The sequence below is a fragment of the Rutidosis leptorrhynchoides genome, chromosome 2 (assembly GCF_046630445.1).
Source record: "Rutidosis leptorrhynchoides isolate AG116_Rl617_1_P2 chromosome 2, CSIRO_AGI_Rlap_v1, whole genome shotgun sequence".
NCBI classification, from domain to species: Eukaryota; Viridiplantae; Streptophyta; class Magnoliopsida; order Asterales; family Asteraceae; genus Rutidosis; species Rutidosis leptorrhynchoides.
Genome location: NC_092334.1, coordinates 224,034,083 through 224,056,302, shown reverse-complemented (window position 1 = coordinate 224,056,302; position 22,220 = coordinate 224,034,083). Strand labels below are relative to the sequence as shown.

Below are 22,220 nucleotides of genomic sequence, written 5' to 3'. Positions count from 1 at the left end.
ATTAGTCCACAGTCGATAGTCCACAGTTGACAGTCCAATAATTCATATACAGTTTAATATACAATATTCGAATTAATTAATACGTGTCGTGACCCGTATACATCTCAGACTCGATCACAACTCAAACTATATATATTATTATAGAATCAACCTCAACCCTGTATAGCTAACTCCTACATTACTGCATACAGAGTGTCTATGGTTATTCCAAATAATATATATAGATGGGTCGATATGATATGTCAAAACCTTGTATACGTGTCCCGATATTTAAAGTGCATAAAATAAATAACAGAAATTAAATGACGATAAATAAAGTGCATAAAGTAAATAACATAAATTAAGTGACGATAAATAAAGTGCGTAAAGTAAATAACAGAAATTAAATGACGATAAATAAAATTGCGAGAATGTAAATTGCGATAAAATAAATTGTGATAATTAAAATGTAATCAGTTAGCTAGGAACAGTTAGCTAGGATTTTGTTAGCGTGGATTCTTAACAAAACTTCTCATAGTTAATTTGTTTGTTTCTAACAAATTTTATTTTGTCCAATGCTTTCTTCATTATGCCACTTGTCGGATTCTGATAGGTCAAAATCCAAATATGAAATTGAATGAAAATGGTTATTCTGTGATGAACAGATTCGTATAGCTGTGGTTGCAAGTAGGATAGTAAATGACTGTTAAATCAGATTCGAAGAATGTACAGTGTAACTTATTAATGCGAAATCTTAAATATCCCTCGGGTATTACCTATCCGTTAAACTATTTTCACCATTAACAGTTTGTACAACGGAATTTTTAATTACAATCTTTATGAAAACATATATACATATATATTTTCTTCAGATGTAATCATGGATTTAATGAGTTAACTTAATATTAAACTCATTTAGTTTTCGATTGGAACTAGAATGAATAATCTCTAAAACTTTAGAGATTACTTAATCGCCATGTCGAATGAAGATAAATGATGTAGAACGATTCGCAGATTGATGATTATGCTCGAGGTACATAATGAGATGTTGAGGTGTGAGATGTTGAACTTGGGTTGTTGGTGGTATTGGTATTGATGTTGATGGTACTGTTGGTGCCGTTGATGTTGCTGAAACTAGTAGATTTTGCACCATATTCTCCAAATTGATTACTCGATCTCGAAGTTCATTGACTTCTTGTATTACTCCGGGATAATTGTCGGTCGGAACAAGCAGATGAATAAGGGTTCAAATTATGGATATAATATAATCATGTCAAGCTATTATGGAAATGAGGGTGAAGATGGTGTTTCGGATTGATTCACCGATAAGTACTTCGGGTTATTCGTCAAGAGGTGAATTTGGTTGATGGAAAAGATCGCTTTCTTCGCGTCTCCATTGATTAAGTCGACTACGAACCCATCTCCAATTCATCCAGAATAAATGATGGCTAATTGGTTGACTCATTCCGGTTACACTGCTTTCGGAGCTCGAGTGGAAATCCATATTGGAATAGCTGTCGGAATAACTATCGGAATAGCTATCGAAATCTGAGGGACTCGAACTGGTTGAGGGATTCATCTCATACGATTAAATGAAGTATTTTTGATACGAATTAGATTATAGGATATAGATTAGTACCCCTGCAATACATAATTTACATATGCATATATAATACTAAAATCCCATAAGCTACGGAGGGATCTATGGAAGCTATCAGGCAAAGGTAACAATAACAGATACGTTAAGATATGAATTTATCTATACACTGTCTATACAATAGAGGCAGTAAGACGTGTCTTAGAATTTGAGGATGATAAGCAAATAATTTTCGACACGAAATGATAAGCAAAACTTTTGACATGCAGACACGGTCGAAGTCCAGACTCACTAATGCATCCTAATAACTTATCAGTTAGTCACACTAATGCAGACCTGGTTCACTAAGACCACCGCTCTGATACCAACTGAAATGCCCCGTCCTAATCCATCCGGACGAAGTCCATATCGATTATAAACGATTCACAACAGTTGATTACATCACGAGGTACTTGACCTTTATATGATACATTTTACAAACATTGCATTCGTTTTTGAAAAGACAATCTTACATTACATCGAAAATTGACGGCATGCATACCATTTCATAATATATCTAACTATAATTGACTTAATAATAATCTTGATGAACTCAATGAATCGAATGCAACGTCTTTTGAAATATGCCATGAATGACTCCAAGTAATATCATTTAAATGAGCAAATGCACAGCGGAAGATTTCTTTCATACCTGAGAATAAACATGCTTTAAAGTGTCAACCAAAAGGTTGGTGAGTTCATTAGTTTAACATAAATAATCATTTCATAATTTTAATAGACCACAAGATTTTATATTTCCATTTCTCATAAACATACGTCCCATGCATAGAGACAAAAATATCATTCATATGGATTGAACACCTGGTAACCGACATTCACAATATACATATAAGAATATCCCCATCATTCCGGGATCCTCCTTCGGACATGATATAAATTTCGAAGTACTAAAGCATCCGGTACTTTGGATGGGGCTTGTTGGGCCCAATAGATCTATCTTTAGAGTTCGCGTCAATTAGGGTGTCTGTTCCCTAATTCTTAGATTACCAGACTTAATAAAAAGGGCATATTCGATTTCGATAATTCAACCATAGAATGCAGTTTCACGTACTTGTGTCTATTTCGTAAAACATTTATAAAAAATTGCGCATGTATTCTCAGCCCAAACATATAAAGGGTAAAAAGGCAAATGAAACTCACGCATATAAATATTGTAAAACAGTTAATAAAGCATTTTCATGTATTCTCAGCCCAAAAATGTAAAGAGTAAAAGGGGCAAATGAAACTCACGCATATAAATATTGTAAAACAGTTAATAAAGCATTTGCATGTATTCTCAGCCCAAAAATGTAATGAGTAAAAAGGGAAAAAGGCAAATGAAACTCACCTAATGTATTTTGTAGTAAAAATACATAGAACGACATTTAACAATTGAACAATGCAGGGTTGGCCTCTGATTCATGAACCTGTATCATTTGTATAATCATTAATACATATAATCGTAATCGATTAAATATATTTTATTATTAATGGTGTAATGTATATATTTAATAATTTATAAGTTTCATTTATATATTTTCATTTTATATATATAATTGTTAATATAGTTAAGTTAAATATAATTTTATATGGGAATTACTTGTTTGTAATTAATAATTATGATAATACTAATATTAGTAATAATATTGATACTTTATAATAATAATAAGAATGATAATAATAATGTTAATAATGATATTAATAATGATAATAATATTAAATTGTATTATAGTAACTATGATAATATTAATTATAATAATTCTTTAAAACATACATTAGTTAAGATTTTAATAATTTCCATAATAATATTTATATATAAAACTTCTATATTTTTAATCTTAACAATATTATTAAACCTGTATATTTATAGTTATAATAATCATAACTTTCGTGTTTAATTTATAAACTAATGACTATAGTTTCTTTTAATATTAATTTGTATTCATAATCATAATCTACATGTATTCGTATAATTCTAATTAATCTCCTAATCTTTATCATAATACTTTTTATTATAAATTAACTTGTTTAGTATTCTTGAAATCCTAATAATATTAGCAATGATAATACTAAATTTTGATACAATGTAGTTAATCATAATAATCAACTTAATAATGATAATGATATAACATGTATTAATGTTAATAATAATAATAATTTACTTATTAATGATAACTATAATTAATAATACTAATAATAATAATTATCATAACTTCAATATCAATAATAATAATAATTCTAATAATAATAATCAAATTGATGATAATACTAATGATAATAATTATAACAATAATAATAATAATAATAATAATAATAATAACAATAATAATATTAATAATAATCATGATAGTTACTAATAATAATAGAAATAAAATTTAAGAGTGTATACCCTTTCAAATGTTTGAGTAAAAAGAATTGCCGTAGACGGGACTCGAACCCGAGACCTCTCGCTTGCTCGCACCAACACCCAACCATTGACCCATGTTTATTTTTCTGATAAATACTCCAACCAAAATAATATAACTCGCGTTTAAAACTGTTTCTCCTCCTTCTTCTTTCACTTCTAAATATCGACCACAGACCCATATCAAGATCAACTTGTTAACTAATTAGATTTAAGACTAACCAACGAATATATTCAACCTCTTTAGATTCTTGAGTGAATTTAAAAAAATATATATATATAACAGTCCCTGCCTGTTCGCGTCAGTTTTTTTAAAAAAAAATTTTTGATTTTCGATATTGTGATAATTTGAGACCTCGATTCCTTCATGAATTATTTTTCAAATCGTTCCTAAAAACTGTTTCAACCATTAATTTTGACAGAAACGATCTACAAATCTTCAATTTGATTGATGAACACTTGTTTGACTTTTTGACAAGATAACTTTGACCTTCAAATTAGAACTCAAGAAAAAGAATTAAATCCCCAAATTTTGCAGATAGTGTAAATGAACGATTCCTAACAACTTGGCATTATTACATTTTGAAGATTGGTTCGATTTCAAATTTTGGTTAAAAAGTGAAAGTACAGAGTGTTCGAGCTTTTCTTTTCCTGGGTTATTATGTTTAATTTCTTTTACCAATCGTAGAGGTTAATATATATGATGCTGTAGGAATAAATTTTGTTTTGTAATATTAAAGAAGTCGACTGGTACCGAAAATCAGACAATAGAATCTCAAGTAGCAGAAGAAAAACAAAAAAAAAAAAAAATTAAAGTGGATAGGGATGGGTAACAACCATGTACGAATTTATTCTGTTTTTATCTGATAAATCTTTTTCAGTAATGTTAATTAATATTATTTATATATATATATATTACCAATAATATTAATACTAATAAATAAAACAATGATATTCATTAATAATAAAGTTAATGATAATAACACTATTAATAATAATAATATTAAAAGTATTAATAATAATAAATCACAATACTATAGTTTTAATGTAATTGATAATACTAATGTTATTAATGATATGGTAATATTACTAATTATATTAGTATTGATATTAGTAATAATAATATCAAATTTCATATTTATATTTTTGCATTTATATATTTTTGTATTCCTCTTATAATTATATATTTATAGATTATCATTAATCTTTTAATAAATAGGATAGTAATAATACCCTTGCTATTTTAACTAATAATATTACAAGTATAAAAATAATATTTTTACTAATCATACAAATGATATTAATAATATTCTTAACGATAATAATAACTAGTTTGTGTCATTTTCTAGAATCTATAATAATATATCAATTTATATATATATATATATCCAGTTTCATGTTCGTATGTTATATTTATAGTACTAACCCTGATGTTAATATTGAAAATAATAATATTACTATACCATTTACTTTAACTTATAATTTCAATTTAATATATTACAATTATATATTTTTAACTATGTGGTATATAATAACATATATTCAATATTTAATATTTATTCATTTTATATACGTATTATAATATACATATAATATAAGTTATGGTTAAGAAGTATATATATGTATGTACATATTTATTTACAGACAATTGTTCGTGAATCATCGGCACAGTCAGAGGGTAAATGAATTCATGTAAGCTATTTCAAAGATTTTAAGATTCAACTTTACACACTTTGCTTATCGTATCGAAATCATATGAAGATTAAGTTTAAATTTAGTCGGAAATTCCCGGGTCATCACAATCCGGAGGATATTCAGGGACAATTTAGAGATTCTGAACCACTAATAATTCCTCCTGAACCACAAATCACTCATCCAGAGATTGTCGAGGAAGAAACCATTAAATCAGAATCCTCTAGTGATTCAGATTCAACAAATTCAATCATGGAAAATCTGGAACCTCTAAGTATGGAAGACCGAATGAGGGCTAAACGCACTAGCCAAGGTCACGCAATTACTCAACCAGACATTAATGCTCTAGATTATGAAATCAAAGGACAAATCTTACACATGATAACTAATCAATGCCAATTTAGTGGTGCGCCGAAGAAAGATCCAAATGAACATCTTCGAACTTTTAATAGGATTTGTACTCTATTCAAAATAAGAGAAGTTGAGGATGAACAGATCTATCTCATGTTATTTCCCAGGACTTTAAAGGGAGAAGCCAAAGATTGGTTAGAATCGTTACCTGAGACTTCAAGGAGAAATTGTTACGTTCACGCAAAAGCCAAATGAAACTCTATATGAGGCGTGGACAAGATTCGGAAAGTTGTTGAGAGGATGTCCTCAACATGGTTTAGACACTTATCAAATAGTACAAATATTCTATCAAGGATGCGACATTACTACACGAAAAGACATCGACATAGCAGCTGGTGGTTCCATTATGAATAAAACCGCAACTGAAGCTTACAAAATTATTGATAACACTGCTTCCCACTCACATGAGTGGCATCAAGAAAAAGACATCATTAGATCATCTAAAGCGGCTAGAGCCGATTCTAGCCATGACTTGATTCCATTTCCGCAAAGTTAGATGCTTTCGAGAGACGAATGGAAAAGATGACTAAACATATTCACGCAATACGAATTAGTTGTGAGCAGTGTGGATTACCACATTTGACAAAAGATTGTCTTAGTATTGAACAAACAATGGAACAAAGAGAGAATGTTTCATACATGAACCAAAGTCCTGGAAATAATTATCAGAATAATTATCAACCGCCAAGACCAAACTACAATCAAAATCAGAATTATAACTGAAATGTTCCATACAACAACCAACAAGGTCCTAGCAATCAACAAGTATCTAATAATACTTACAACCAGCAAAGACCTATTTTTCCAATTAAACCACCACAAACCGATGATAAAAAGCCAAATTTAGAAGATATGATGTCGAAGCTAGTTGAATCTCAATCGAAGTTTTTCACATCTCAGAAATAAACCAATGAACAAAATGCCCAAGCATTTAGAAATTAACAAGCTTCAATTCAAAATTTGGAACTAGATGTGAGTAACCTAGCAAGGTTGATAGGTGAAAGAAAACCGGGGAGTCTACCTAGCGATACAAATGATAATCCCCGAAATGAAACAGCTAAAGCCATTACCACAAGAAGTGGTATTACACTTAAACCACCTGAAATGCTTGTAATTTCTGATGACTCTATTCCTACTATACAGGCACCACAACCTGAGCAAGAAAAGGAATCAAAATCGGTAGTTGAAAAGGTTAATGAAGATAACACAGTTAAGGCTAAACCTTATGTTAAACCATACCAACCACCACTTCCTTACCCGAGTAAAATGAGAAAAGAAAGACTTGAAGCCGAGCAATCCAAATTCTTGGATATGTTTAAACAAATAAATGTCAATCTTCCTTTCATTGATGTGATTTCAGGAATGCCTAGATATGCTAAATTTCTGAAAGATCTAATCACAAATAGAAAGAAAATGGAAGAACTCTCGACTGTTACTATGAATGCTAATTGTTCTGCAGTGTTATTGAATAAGATACCAGAAAAATTATCAGATACAGGAAGTTTCACAATTCCATGTTTTCTGGGTAGTCTTAGTTCAATAGAAGCATTGGCAGATTTAGGTGCTAGTATAAATTTAATGCCATATTCATTATACACTAAACTAGACCTTGGAGAATTAAAACCAACACGAATAAGCATACAACTAGCTGATCGATCAATAAAATATCCTAGTAGGATAATGGAAAACATGCTAATTAAAGTTGGTACTTTAGTATTTCCAGTAGATTTTGTTATTCTGGACATGGAAGAAGATTCTCGAGTTCCTCTTATATTAGGAAGACCATTCTTAAACACGGCTAAAGCAATAATAGACGTGTTTGGTAAGAAACTAACCCTAAGTATAGAGGATGAGAGTGTTACCTTTTCTGTGGATAGAGCCATGCAACAACCGCAATCTGCAGATGATACATGTATTATATTCAAACTATAGATTCACATGCCGAATTGTTAGAAGAATTTCCAGAATTACAAGGAACAGGAGAATGTTCTTTAGGAGAAGGAACTGAACCAATTGATGAAGCTGAAATGTTAGCCGCACTCATGGCTAATGAATACGAACCAACAACAGAAGAACTTCAAATGCTAAAAGAGGAAGACAGATATCGATACAAATCATCGATAGAAGAACCACCGACATTAGAGTTAAAGCCACTTCCAAACCATTTGGAATACGCTTATTTACATGGTGAATCTGAATTACCTGTAATAATATCGTCTTCTCTTACGGAAAATGAAAAATCTCAACTCATTTCTGTGCTAAAAGCTCATAAACCAGCTATTGCATGGAAGATTCATGACATTAAAGGCATAAGTCCTTCGTATTGCACACATAAAATCCTTATGGAAGAATGTCATAAAACACATGTGCAACGCCAACGAAGACTAAATCCTAATATGCAAGATGTTGTTAAGAAAGAAATTATTAAACTGCTAGATGCAGGTTTAATTTATCCAATCTCTGATAGTCCATGGGTAAGCCCAGTTCAATGCGTACCTAAGAAGGGTGGCATGACTGTCATAAAAAATGAAAAAGATGAGCTTATTCCCACAAGGACTGTAACAGGATGGAGTGTTTGTATTGATTATAGAAATTTAAATGACGCCACCAGAAAAGATCACTTTCCCTTACCTTTCATTGATCAAATGTTGGAAATGTTAGCCGGAAACAGTTACTATTGTTTTCTTGACGGTTTCTCCGAATATTTTCAAATTCCAATAGCACCCGATGACCAAGAGAAAACCACCTTCACGTGCCCTTATGGTACTTTTGCTTACAAACGCAAGCCATTTGGACTTTGCAATGCCCCTGCAACCTTTCAAAGGTGCATGATGACGATTTTTCACGACATGATAGAAGAATGCATGGAAGTTTTCATGGATGACTTTTCAGTCTTCGGTGATACTTTTGAAACATGTCTAGTTAATCTTGAACGAATGCTTATTAGATGCGAGCAATCAAATCTAGTTCTTAATTGGGAGAAATGCCATTTCATGGTTAGAGAAGGCATCGTTCTCGGTCATAAAATCTCAAAGGAAGGAATTGAAGTGGATAGAGCTAAAGTAGATGTAATTGCTAAACTTCCACATCTCACCAATGTTAGAGGAGTTAGGAGTTTTCTAGGGCATGCCAGTTTTTACCGACGTTTCATAAAAGATTTTTCTAAAATTGCCACTCCTATGAATAAACTCCTTGAAAAAGATGCTCCATTCATATTTTCGGATGAATGCATCAAATCTTTTATTATTCTTAAAGAAAAATTCACTAATGCGCCGATCATGATAACTCCAAATTGGAATCTACCATTTGAACTCATGCGCGATGCAAGTGATTTTACAATGGGAGCCTTTTTAGGACAAATGATTGAAAAACAATTTCAACCTATCTATTACGCTAGTAAGACATTACAAGGAGCACAAACTAATTACACAACTACTGAAAAAAACTCCTTGCTATTGTCTTTGCTTTTGACAAATTTCGTTCATATCTCGTTCTAGCAAAAACGGTGGTCTATACCGACCATTCTGCTCTTAGATACTTATTTTCAAAACAAGATGCTAAACCACGATTAATCCGTTGGATCTTACTCTTACAAGAGTTCGATATTGAAATTCGAGACAAAAAGAGAGCCGAAAATCTCGCCGCTGATCATCTTTCTCGTCTTGAAAATCCTGAATTAGAAGTTCTAAACGAATCAGCCATACAAGATAACTTTCCTGATGAATATCTTTTGAAGATCGATTATAATGAAATTCCATGGTTTGCAGACTATGCAAACTACTTAGTATGTGGATTCCTTAAAAAAGGGTTGTCATACCAAAAACGAAAGAAATTCTTTAGTGATATAAAACACTATTTTTGGAAAGATCCACATTTGTTTAAAAGTTGTCCCGATGGAATAATCCGTCGATGTGTATTCGAGGATGAAGCTAGTCAAATCTTAAACCATTGTCACACAGGACCAACATGAGGGCATTATGGGCCTCAACTCACAGCAAAGAAAGTTTACGACGCTGGATTCTATTGGCCGACAATTTTCAAAGACGCACACCTTCTTTGTAAATCATGTGATGCTTGTCAAAGGGCCGGAAAAATAAGTCAACGTGATGAAATGCCACAAAATGTCATTCAAGTATGTGAAGTATTTGACGTTTGGGGTATTGACTTTATGGGTCCATTTCCAAAATCTCATAATAATCTTTACATTCTCGTTGCCATTGATTATGTATCTAAATGGGCGGAAGTACAAGCTCTCCCAACTAACGATGCACGAGTTGTAGTCAACTTCTTAAAACGGCTTTTTGCAAGGTTTGGAACACCGAAAGCTTTAATAAGTGATCGGGGTACTCATTTTTGTAACAATCAACTTGAGAAAGTTATCAAAAGATATGAAGTAACTCATAAAATCTCAACCGCTTATCATCCACAAATAAGTGGACAAGTTAAAAATACCAACCGAGCATTAAAACGTATTCTAGAGAAAACCGTAGGATCAAATCCGAAGGAATGGTCCATGAAATTGGAGGATGCACTCTGGGCTTTTAGAACAGCCTACAAAACTCCAATTGGAACCACACCTTTTAAACTCGTTTACGGAAAAGCATGTCACCTTTCAGTAGAAATTGAGCACAAAGCATTTTGGGCTTTGAAGACATTTAATCTTGATTCACATGAAGTCGGACGTCTACGGATAAGTCAATTAAACGAATTAGAAGAATTAAGACATGAAGAATATGAAAATTCGCTAATCTATAAAGAAAGAACGAAGAAATGGCATGATAAAAGAATCAGAAGTTCAAAAGAATTTAAGGAAGGAGACAGAGTCCTTCTTTTCAATTCACGATTCTAGCTATTTCCTGAAAAATTGAAATCAAGATGGTCCGGACCATTCATAGTCAAAAGGGTTTTCCCATGCGGAACCATAGAGTTAATAAATTCAAATGGGATTGAATTTAAAGTTAATGGTATTAAGACCTTGTTACAGTTCGAATCCCCAATTAGTTGGAATATTTGACTTCGGGTATAAGGATAATTTGATGAAGACTCTCGCACTTTATAATTATGACTGATGGACTATTATGGACAAAACCATATAGACATATCGAATAATCCAGGACAAAGGACAATTAACCATGGTAATAAATTAAAATCAACACGTCAAACATCATGATTACGGAAGTTTAAATAAGCATAATTCTCTTAATTTATATCTGATCGCAGTTTTATTTATCGTCATTTTATTTATCGTACTTTAAATTATTGCACTTTTAATTATCGTACTTTTATTTTATCGCATTTTTATTTATCGTCATTTACTTTACGCTTTAAATTAAGTTATATTTATTTTTAATTAGAACTTAAAATCGACAAACCGGTCATTAAACGGTAAAAACCCTCTTTTATAATAATAATAATACTACATATATATATATATATATATATATATATATATATATATATATATATATATATATATATATATATATATATATATATATATATATATATATATACTTTTAAAAAAAATATAGCGTTAAACTTGGCTAGCTCCCTGCGGAACGAACCGGACTTACTAAAAACTACACTACTCTACGATTAGGTACACTGCCTATAGTGTTGTAGCAAGGTTTAGGTATATCCACTCTATAAATAAATAAATAACTTGTGCAAAAATTGTATCGTATTTAATAGTATTTAGTAGTAAAAATATAACTATTTCGTATACACCTCGCATAACATCAGTAGGTAGTGGTGATGGTTAGTGGTGGTGGTGGTAGTTGGTTGGAGGTGGTGGTAGGTGGTTGGTGGTGGTTGCTAATGGTGGTGGTGTTAGTGGTGGGTGGTGTTGTTGCTGGTGGTTGATGGTGGTGATTGGTGGTGGAAGGTTGTTGTTGGTGGTAGTTGGTTGGTTGGTGGTAGGTAGTGATTGTTGGTAGGTAGTGGTAGGTGGTGGTAGTGGTTGGTGGTGGGTGGTGGTGGTTAATGGTGGGTATTGGTGGTGGTTGGTGGTGGTGGTTGGTGGGGGGTATTGTTGGTGGTGGTGAGTGGTGGTGGGCAAACTCACCTATACGTATATAGTTAATTTTAATATCGTCTCTTCTTAAGAGGATAAGCCACGATTTGTAGTCGGCGTTTTTGACTAGTCGACTTCGTCAAATTGGTCTCGGGTTAGGTGTTCTTGGGTTGTCGCGTGTTTGGTTTGAATTTGTGATTCCGAGGTGAAGTTGCGAGTTTGGATTCAGAGTCGGGTTATGTGTATGCTTGATTAGGCGTAGGGTTTGGTGGTTTCGTTGGTTTTAATCTCAATTGTGAATCTAATGTGCTTGCTCTGTAATAGTCGTTCAGTGTGTTTATGGTCCTATGTGATCAATTATTCTGTTCTACCGAATATTCGGGTTTATTTTATATATATACATTTTAAATTTTAATACGTAGTATTAATATTTTGCCAAAAAAAAAAAAAAAAGTCACTATTTGTTTTCTTTTGACTTAGTTTTGTTGAATTATACCACTTTTTTTGTCACTATTAAATTGTGTTTGAGATATGAAATTTTAGTTCATACGTTGAGTAAGATTCATCCTCATATATATCACTTAGCAAGGTTGTAAAAGTCACGAGTCGGGGACGCAACGGTCGAGACCTAAAAAGGACGCGTCGGCCGAGTCGGGGACGCGTCGGGGACGCATCGGTCGTTGACCAACGTTGACTTTATTAATAATTTTTTAAATATATATTTATATATGTATAAAATAGTTGATTCTGTACCATTAATTTTTTAAATAAGAACTTGGATTTAAATACAATCAAGCTTCAAACTCAATTAATGTTACCGAGTACATAATCAGTAAGGACACAGAGAAAAGAGCGGGCCAAAAAATGAAAATGAACCCTAATTTTAAAACATATCACATCATGACGAAAATTTGACTGATTTTGACCGTTTTTGACCAACTTTGACCGTCTTTTACAGACTTTGACTGAACTTTTAGCTTTGACATTCTTTTGAGTCGTTTTCAGAAAAAACTGGACGGAGAACCCAAAAAAACGACGCATCGGCCGACGCGTCAGCCAAGTCGGCCGACTTTTACAATTACAACACTGTCACTTAGTGTTAAATTATCTTTGAAATATGAAACTTTAGTTCATACATTGAGACCATCCACATATATATATCACAAGGTGTGATAATGTCATATAGGTAGGGTTAGCATTTTCGAGGAACTTGTATGACTATCTATACATTATTTATTATTATTATAAAGCATGTGTCAATAATTAATTCGAATTAAATTTGCACACGTGTCAATTCTCAATTTTTTCTAGTTAAACTAGATTAAATAATATTTCTCAAATTTTTTATATAGGTTGAAATTTACATACCATATTTATCGTGAAATTCAAAGATATTATTAAATTAATGTAATTAGATTAGGTAAATAATCATTAAGTTATCTATTTTTTAGTGATATAAAGGTGCGTGTATTTCACGTAAAATTATCTTATCTTTGATTGAATTTTAGGTTAGTCCTAATTTAGCCACGATTTGTATCTAAGGTTTTTTATTTTATATTATAAAAGCACGGTATAATCACTAGAATCCACTTCAATTTAATTAAATTATCTAAAAATAAAATTCACGTTTATTAAGGAATCCCACAAAACAATATCAAACACGTATAAAGAGATAAATACACGTAAATAGAATCTCACGAAGAAAAAGTATCGACAATCTTTCAAGATAAATATCTTCGAACATGTGGACAAAACTGATTAAATTATTGAGATGTTAAAAATTATTGCAATTTTACTAAACTCATTGATTGATTATTGATTCAAAAGGACGGTAATCGTTATACTTTTGTGCAACACTTTTATATTGTTGTTCGAAATTGTTACCTTTATTAGATAATATACCATCTAACTTTTTAAAGAACGCTCATTCGATATAATTTAAATAATCTTTATCTTTTTATATCAAAACTAATCTATATCGTTTTTTATTTAGCAACTGTGCGTCACGAGCTCAACACCTCCCTTGCTTAAGATAAAGGATGTATATTCCAACACCAAACGATGTCAAATTAAAAGAACTGCAAAAGAAAGTTGTATGTTTTTTGCTTACTCAGGCAAATTGTCTCTACAGAACTTAGGCAAATGAGCGGGTAAGTTAACAATTCAAGTAGAGTTCAGGTTGAACAAACATAGTAAACTCAGTCTATTTATCTTCATTTAACTTCACCATAATACACTTGCTATTATTATATAGTATTTGACATTTTTGAAAAACATATTTTTACAACTTTCGTCCAACGGACGGGCTCATAAGACTAGTATATTTATATTTTTATTATGTCGTGCCCTTGGATCGGTTTCAAGGTTTTCTCCCGGGCAGCGATGGGGGCGGGGTTATTATCACTGCATCGGCATAGTCGAAACGGGAGATGATCGCAACAGGTGGTTTAGTCTCGGGTATCCCAATCGGTGTTCAAAAAAAAAAAAAATAAATAAATAAATAAAATAAAATACTGACGTTGAACATTGACTAAATGTACTTGTACTTATATATAAAGAGTTATTGTTGCTACTCATAATTTCATCTCTTCCATTCATTTTGTGAAATAAAAACAAACAAAATATGTTATCCGAACTAGGATACAAGATTTATCACTCCGTGATTACGTTCAATTCATGGTGGTGGGAAATAGACAACCAACAAGACGAGCTTGCTCGCTTGATTCTCACCATTTCTGTTCCATGTTTACTACTTGTATGGTACAAGTGGATGCTCTACTACACCAAAAATCCCGGAACTCTTTTACCACCCGGACCATATTGCTTACCAATTGTAGGCTACCTCCCATTTTTTGGGTCTAATGTTCATGAAATATTCACCTCTATGGCTAATAAATACGGCCCAATCTTCAGTTTACGGCTTGGAAGGAAACTTGTTGTGGTAGTTAACACCATCGACCTAGTGAAGATTGTGGCTCGTGAGCAGGACCAGATTTTTGCCAACAGAAATGCTCCAACCACAGCCGTAACCATCACTTATGGAACCATGGACGTTGTATGGTCCGATAGCAACCCAAATTGGAAGAATATGCGCAGGATTTTAGTAAGCCAAGTTCTATGCAACAAAAATGTCCATACATTCCAGAGTTTCAGAAGAAATGAAGTGAGGAAGGTCGTAAATGAAGTGTACACTAAGCTAGGAGCAAAGATCAATATTAACCAAATTGCTTTCAATACGTCACTAAATATTGTAACCAGCATGTTATGGGGTTATACCAAACCTGTTTATAATATAGATGAGTTTAGAGATGTGGAGTACAAGATTATCAAGCTACTTGGAGCGCCAAACATCTCCGATTTCATCCAAACATTATCAAGGTTTGATATACAGGGATTTAATCGGGACATGCAAAAGCAATATAAATATATTGATCATATTTTTAATTGCATGATCGAAGAAAAGGTAAAAGCTAAGCGCAAAATTGGTGAAGATGAATTGAAGGACACTTTGCAGACCTTACTAGATCTTAAAGACCAAATAAATGATCCAGCAACATTTAACACGACCCATATTAAGGCATTACTACTCGTAAGCATTTCCTTGAATCTTTTTATTATCCTTTAATGAAAACACGGCTTTTAGTTCTGATTTTAGTTTCTACCTTTATACTAAAAAGGAATATTGTTGTCACTTACTTACAGAACATTGTGGTCGGAGCAACAGACACAACATCAACAATGGTAGAATGGGCGATGGCTATGATTTTAGCTTATCCAGATGTCATGAAAAAGATTCATGAAGAGTTAACAGAGGTTATTGGTATGAACAATATCGTTGAGGAGAATCTGATATCCCTAAATTAACATATTTGGATGCAGTCGTGAAAGAGACATTCAGACTACACCCTGCAGCTCCTCTACTAATCCAAAGATCCCCAGATGAATCCTGCAATGTCGGCGGATACACCATTCCGAAGGGTACTATTGTCTATATCAATGTTTGGGCGATCCACCGAGATCCGAGTAATTGGAATGATCCGTTGGAGTTCAAGCCCGAAAGGTTCTTGAACGGTAAATGGGATTACAATGGAATTAATTTCAAGTTTATTCCATTTGGAGTAGGGAGAAGAATCTGCCCAGGAATCGTACTCGGAGACAAGATGTTGATATATGTATTAGCATCGCTTTTGCATTCTTTTGATTGGAGCTTACCAAAAGATGAAGAGTTTCAGCTTACGGACGAGTTTGGAATAGTTGCCAAGAAAAGGAAACCACTGATAGCTATACCCTCTCAACGATTATCTAGTGCGAGCCTCTACGATTGATACAAAATAATGTCTTTGAACTAGTTCAAATAATAACTCTTAAAATAAGTTATGTTTATATAAGGACATAGTAAGAAATCTTATATGTTCGTTATGTTATGTTTAAGAGGACCAGTTGTGCATTCATATCTTGATTCAGCGTGTGATTAAATGTATGTTTGAATTTGATTCCTATTTCCTAATGTGATGCAAAACATCATGTAGCATAGTCTGTCTATTGCCAATATAATTCAATAAATGCATATTTGTATCAACTGTGTGGTTGTATTGTGACTGAAACATTAAATGGTAGAAAAATATAAATTGATTTTCAATTAAGTAGTTAAGGAAGATATAATCACCTTTCAAGAAGTTGATAAGTTCTGTTTGGGATTTACTTTTGAATGAAAACTAACTCAACTGCCTAAATCACAAATCCCTAATATTAAGCATTTAACGAGGATTACCTTATTATACTATCATTCTCAAAAAATTAATAATAAATAAATAAAAATTCTAAACTGAGTATAATTTATTTATTAATTAAAAATTAGTAATAATTCAAATAATAAAGATAAGGGGAACTTCTTGTGATAGGTGAAAAATTGACCCGTTCGAAAATATCTTTGATATTTTTTTTAGTACTCCTCCATTTTAATTATATTGTATTTATATTTTTCGGTATTCTTTTTTAAGTTTCCCAAAGCAATAATCTACTTAATGCATAATAAGATTAAAAATATATATATATATATATATATATATATATATATATATATATATATATATATATATATATATATATATATATATATATATATATATATATATATATATATATATATATATAGATATAAACTAATGAATAAAAGTGTGAAAAAAATAAGTAATACAGTGAATGATGACATTACTTAAATTGTTTATTTTTTGTCCCCAAAAATAATTATATTGTGACGGAGAAAGTATTAATTAATTAGTTCTTTCTCACCCTCCCCTATGACAATAATTCAACTCGACGCATACAACTTTTGATCCTAAAACTCCAACTCAACTTCTTTTTAACATTGAATGAATAAAGGTTCTGGTATTTGTTAGAGTATGCACGTAGACAATTATCAATATAAACTAGTGAAATGACCCGTGAAATTACGGGTTTATTTATACGAAACAGTTTAATAATATGTTTTAGGTATTAAGTGAATGTAAATATTATAGTCATTTTATTTAATGACCCGTGGAACCAAGAATTCCGACTAAGAAACTTGTAAGTGAGAGATAAAGTAAAATCGAGAAGAAATCATACCTTTGTAAGTGAGAAATAGTGAAATAAAATGAAATTGAGAAGAATTAGTTGTTAATATCTCTTGTTTTGTAGCTGCTAAATTGGTGTAGAAGATAAACCCCAAGTCGTCGTGCTAAATCGGTGTGGAGAAAAAACCCTAAGTTTTGTGAGGAGCTGAGTACTAAAGTCATGATAAAAGGAAAAGAAACCCTAAGTAATACCGGACTGCCAGTTTTAATTTTGAAATAAAAAACGTGAAAAATTGGGGAAAAAGCAAAAACCCGTTTTAACCCGTGTTTGACCGTCGTTTAACCGTTTTTTGGTTGATTTCTGTTGTTCAAACGTTTCAGGTACAAACGGAACGGATCATTCAAAGATTCGTCTAGACCCCGTCTAGACGGCCATCTGGCCCGTTTTTTACAATCCTGCAGAAGCATCACTATTTCTTAAAAAAAAAAAAAAAACTCTCAATTCATCTCTATTCATCTCTATTCATCTCTATTGCTTATGTATTGCTCCGCACTCAATTTCGTCTCCACGTCTCTATTTATGTGGAACATATGCATCCAAATTTTTTTAAGATAAACTACAAACATATTGATGTACTTAAATTGGACAGAATAAATGAACTATCATAACATATATATGTAACATAATGAATCCCGTAAAACGAACCTATACTTACTTAAGAATACAATATTTATATTTTTAATAAAAATAATAATAATAATAATAATAATAATAATAATAATAATAATAAAGTTTGCTTAATAATTAAATATATATATTTTTATTAATAATGACATCATCAGGGATGTCTCAGAATTTTTTATTTTATTTTTGAATTATTTTTAACCTTGGAAATTGTTTTTTTATGACATCATCAAGTTAGGAATTTAATAGATACTATAGATTACTACTTTCGTTTCATCATAAGTGTTCACTATTGACCTTTTAAAGTCTTTATTTGTCAACTTTGACTGTAAGTATTTTTATTTGTGTTATATAATATTTGATGAAAATTATATGAATGAATTGAATTATAAATATATTTTATTCATATAATTTTCATCCCTAAATATTATATAATACAAAATACAAATAAGAATATTTACATTCAAAATTCAAAGTTGACTAGTAGACAATTGCAGTGGGACAAAGGTTGAATCAGGTATCTTATATGGCCGATCTTGTTCTTTTTTTGTCTGATCTCTACATCGTCAGGCCCATCACAGGTTGAATTAAGTATCTTATTTGGCGTATCTTCTCCACAAACCAAATTTTTACCCATCATGTTTTCTTTGGTGCCTCACCAAGGCTAACAATATCAGCTTATGATGGATGTTTTAAATCATGTGCCAGATTATTATCTCCATCTTGGATAAGTCCAATATGCTCCTCTATTATGGGGATTTCGTACTATGCTCCAAATCATTTTCCTTTCTAAAGACTGGCCAACCGTTCAAAAAGCACGCGTCAGATCCTTTTGGTCGTTGTTGTTTGAGATAAATGAAGCGTTTTAATCATAATTGATTGATAATGCCTTGGTATCGTCAACTACCCCAACTGAATCTAGGTTGTTCTCCTCGGAGACGCTCCTGAAAAATGAAAACAAAAAAGTCAATTGAAAAGTTATCATCATCTCGCCTGCAACATCTGAAGAATTTTCCGGCCATGTTGATGAATTTGGAAAATCTTCACTGCGAATGCTTTCTTCATTGTCAATGAAGAATATAGATTAGGGGTCAACTGGATTCTCCATTATTATGAATTTCCGTTTGCATTTACCTACTTCAAACAGATATGATTGACTTATTGTGTTCGGTTCATACCTATTGCCTAGTAACATTCTTCGAGCCAAGTTAGAGAACTTAGTTTCTAGCATTTAACCCCATCTTTTTGTTACATAGTTTACAATGTCGTCGTCTCCTTAGTGGGCACCGGAAAACCGTCTAGTTGAAGCCAAGTAATTGTTCCTATTGAAGTGATATTTATTACTTTGTGTGTTGCGATTAATAATTGTTACATGGAATAGAAGTAAAGAATATATAAATGTAAATGATTTATAAAACTACATACATATATATATATATATATATATATATATATATATATATATATATATATATATATATATATATATATATATATCCTAAGTTTGATTGGAACACTAGATGAGAAGCTAATATGGAGAATATGGGGAATAATTGGTAGGCAAAGCTAAATATATTATAGGATCCCTTAGGATGAAAGGGATGAATATCGTATGAATGTATGAATATCATATGAACAATAGTATGAAGATTGAGAGAATTAATCAAATGGTCAACATTTACTAATTTCATAACTTGCTTGAACTCGGTTAAGTGCTTTTGCTATGGGTGTGATGGACACTCAACAAAGATGTCTTGGTAGGATATTTATAGCTCTCGTCATATCCCACCATTCTAAGGTTTGGCACATAATCTATGCAATTCATGAGATCCTAACAATTAGCATCTTTTCTAATTACATATAAAAAATCTCAAACTACTAGTCTAGTCTTCGATTTATGTATGTTGTCGTTGTTTGAAGATCTTGACATTCTTGAATTCTTGAATTCTTGAATCTTCAACGGACTTCTTGAGAATCTTCTTCAAATTGTTGAAGACCTCGTTTTTACCTTCCCTTTTATCTCCCCCTTAAAATATGATTATGTAATGACCCAACCCGTCATTATACCGACCAGAATTTTTTATTTTTTTATTTTATAAAACACAATAATATTAATGACCACGACCACACGATTATGTTTTCAAAAAACTTCCAATACCCGACAAGTTTAATCAACTTTAATATATTTAATACATAAGTTTAAGTGTCAAAATGGGCATAACAACCCAAGACCCGTTTAACATAATCAAAGACACTTTCGACCCAAAGCGTTTAAATTCCAACATAAGACCTAGCATGGTGATTGAGAATGCACTACCCAATCCTAAGTCGAATCCAAAAGCAAAGTCTTCTAAAGCATCACGCGGTAGTCCACTAGTCCCCATACTTACCCTTGCCTCCTCCACCTAGCGAATCATGCCCACGTATAACTAAGCTATATATACGTGTATATATATATATATATATATATATATATACGTATATATATATATACGTATATATATATATACGTATATATATACGTATATATGTATATACGTATATATGTATATATATATATAAGTATATATGTATATATGTATATATATATATACGTATATATATATATATACACGTATATATACATATATGTATACATATATATACATATATATACACACATATATATATATACACATATATATATATATACATATATATATATATATATACATATATATATGGTGTTCGTAATGAGTTGAAGAGGTGCAAGATTACTATAGTGAATGCTGAGATCAACATGAAGTTTCTCAAAAAGTTCAATACTGATTGGCTTCCTTATAGAACTATCATTCGATCTACCAAAGAGATTGATAAGCTAAACATTCATGAGCTCGTTGGAGTCCTTATGCATTATCAACCAGCTGTGTCTAAAATTCAAGAGGAAAGGAAAGATTCTTCTCCGGGTGATCCACTTGCCATGATTGCTAAGAAGAAGAGCAAGTCTTACACTACTTCCAAAAGCTTGTCCAAAAAAGTGCTTGTTGAAGAATCAACTGATTCTGAAGGGCTCAATGATTCTCACTGTGAACTTGTCAAGATGGTTGCCATGTTCACCAAAGCCTTGAACAAGTACAAGTTCAAAGGCAAATCAAGCAACCAACGCAAGAATTCATCGTCTTCCTCCTATTACAAGAAACTTGATTCATCAAAACATCAACATGCAGATGATTCTAAGAAAGTTGATTCAATCTGTTATAATTGTGGCAAAGCTGGCCATTTCTCCCGTGAGTACAAGATGCCTAAGAAAAAGGATGCAGCTTACTACAAGAAGAAAATGTTGATGGCGAAGGTTATGGAAACTAGGGGAGAGCTGAAACCGGTTGATGATACTTGGTTCAACTGGACGAATGATTCTGATTCTGAGGTGGAACATGCTAATGTCTGCAAGGTGACCAAGCTTATCAAAGCAATGGAGAATTCTGACTCAACGTCTGATGATGATGTGGTACAATTAACTGAAATCCCAACAGATTTTGAGAAAATGCAAAATGACATGATGAAGAATTTAGTCTCAATGTCAAAAGAGGTAAAAGGCTTAAAATCTTAAAACAAAGCTTTGAAAGATAAAATCAAAATAAATGAGACCAAATCTTCATCATTCAAATCACAATCGGAAATGAATCAATTGAAAGTCCAACTCAGCTCTACGAAAACTGAGTTGGAAGAACTTAAGAAGTCAATACTTCCGATTAAAATAGAACGAATGGATTATCGTCTAAAATCCGAACGTCTTGAGGAGAAAGTTCAATTCTTAGAAAAAGATCTTTCTGATTTGAAAGATCAACATGAAACCACACTTTCAA

At 31.8% G+C, this 22,220-nt stretch overlaps 1 pseudogene; it reads left to right on the top strand.

Moving 5' to 3' along the window:
• The first annotated feature begins 14,709 nt into the window (after positions 1-14,709).
• Positions 14,710-16,586, top strand: LOC139891693 (geraniol 8-hydroxylase-like; annotated as a pseudogene).
• The last annotated feature ends 5,634 nt before the right edge of the window (positions 16,587-22,220 follow it).